Source organism: Callithrix jacchus, chromosome 11, assembly GCF_049354715.1.
Source record: "Callithrix jacchus isolate 240 chromosome 11, calJac240_pri, whole genome shotgun sequence".
Lineage (NCBI taxonomy): Eukaryota > Metazoa > Chordata > Mammalia > Primates > Cebidae > Callithrix > Callithrix jacchus.
The window spans coordinates 27,809,611-27,811,880 of record NC_133512.1 but is presented as its reverse complement, the minus strand read 5'-3'; positions in this window follow the sequence as shown (position 1 = coordinate 27,811,880).

Genomic DNA, 2,270 nt, shown 5'->3' with positions numbered 1-2,270 from the left:
GATCAGAGAAAAAAGGATAAAAAGGAATGAGCAAAGTCTCCAAGAAATGTGGGACTATGTGAAAAGACCAAATTTACGTTTGAAAGGTGTACCTGAATGCGACGGAGAGAATGAATCCAAGCTGGAAAATACCCTTCAGGATATAATTCAGGAAAATTTTCCTTAACTAGCAAAGCAGGTCAACATTCAACCCCAGGTAATACAGAGAACACCACAAAGATATTCCTCAAGAAGAGCAACCCCAAGGCACATAATCGTTAGATTCACCAGGGTTGAAACGAAGGAGAAAATACTAAGGGCAGCCAGAGAGAGAGGTCATGTTACCCACAAAGGCAAGCCTATCAGACTTACAGCAGATCTCTCAGCAGAAACTCTACAGGCCAGAAGAGAGTGGGGGCCAATATTCAACATCCTCAAAGAACAGAACCTTCAGCCCAGAATTTCATATCCAGCCAAACTAAGCTCCATAACTGAAGGAAAAATAAAATCTTTTATGACCAAGCAAGAACTCAGAGATTTTATTACCACCAGGCCTGCTTTACAAGAGCTTCTGATAGAGGCATTACACACAGAAAGAAACAACCAGTATTAGCCTTTCTAAAAATACACCAAAAAGTAAAGAGCACCAACATAAAGAAGAATTTACACCAACGAATGGATAAAATAGCCAGTCAACATCAAATGGCAGTAACCCTAAATTTAAATTGACTAAATCCCCCAATCAAAAGACACAGCCAAAACCCAACGGCATGTTACATCCAGACCTGTTTCACATGCAAGGATACACAAAGACTCAAAACAAAGGGATGGAGAAAGATTTACCAACCAAATAGAGAGCAAAAATAAATAATAAATAAATAAAAAGCAGGAGTTGCAAATCTCGTAGCGGATAAAATAGATTTTAAAGCAACAAAGATACAGTGGTAAAAGGATCAATGCAACAACAAGAGCTAACTATCCTAACACCCAGATACATAGAGACTTAGACTCAATGAGACAGAAAATTAATAAGGATATCAAGGACTCGAACTCAGATCCGGAACAAGTAAACTTAATAAATATTTATAGAGCTCTCCACTTCAAATACACAAAATATACATTCTTGTCAATACCACATCACACCTACCCATAAGTTTAAATGAAACATTGATTGGCCATTAATAATACCCAATTTTTTTCAAAATAAAGCAATATTTCCATTTATTCTCCGTCTTTCTCTTCCTCTTTCTTCCTCTCCTTTACTTATTTTTTTTTCTTTCCTTCTCTCAAAAAAAAAAAAAAGAAATCAACTTGTAAACCTCTAGATCCAGGTCGGCAATGTCTCTCTCATTGCTTGATTTCCTTCCTTCCCTTCCCTCCCTCCCTCCCCGCTTCCTCCCTTCCTTCCTTCCTTCATCCCTTCCTTCCTCCCTACCGTCCTTCTTCCCTCCCTTCCTGCCTTCCTCCCCCCCCCCAAAAAAAAAAGAAACAATTTTTTCAAAAAATAACTTCATGCTAAAATGATTGAAGAGTGTGCTAGAGATTTCACACTATCTTATTTTTGAAAAGAAACTCTCTGGGCATAGAATGAGATTGGTCATTTTACAGGAAGAGAACCCTAATTTGAATTTGACTCTTTTGTTCTATCATCCAAATAATGATATGCTCTGAAGGATTTTTCTTCCATTAATGTAACTTCCTCAATATTTGTTTAATGTAATATATAAATATGTAATAAATTTGAAGTTTTAATTCAGCTTTAAAATACAATTACCTTTATGAACATAGTAAGTAAAACAGTATATATTACTGAGTTTACCATCTTAATCAAATTAACTTTCTCTAAACCACATTGTTCTCGCATATGTATGAAGTGTATTGTTTTATAACTATGTTGTTATCTGTTTGTCAGTTGTTATCTCAATGAAAATAACTCATTTTCTCTAAACAGAGAACTGGAATACCTGCACCAAAAACTATTTTTTTTTACATTTTATATCTTTTATAAAGATAGTACACATTTTATATCTTTTATAAATCTTAACATGGTAAAAAAAATTAATATTATCCAAAGGCATTTCCACTTAGTTTCTCTTTACTCATTCTATAATGTAAAAAATAGGGGACAAGTATAAAACAAAGTTTCATGACCAGTTTTGTATATTTTTCTTAGAAATTTTCCAAGTATTTAAACATTATTTATTAACTATTTAATATTAGTCTAAACTTGTAAAGTTAACTGTGGTTCTAGAAACTAAAACTTAAGTTTACATATTAAGTCTTTATGGTTT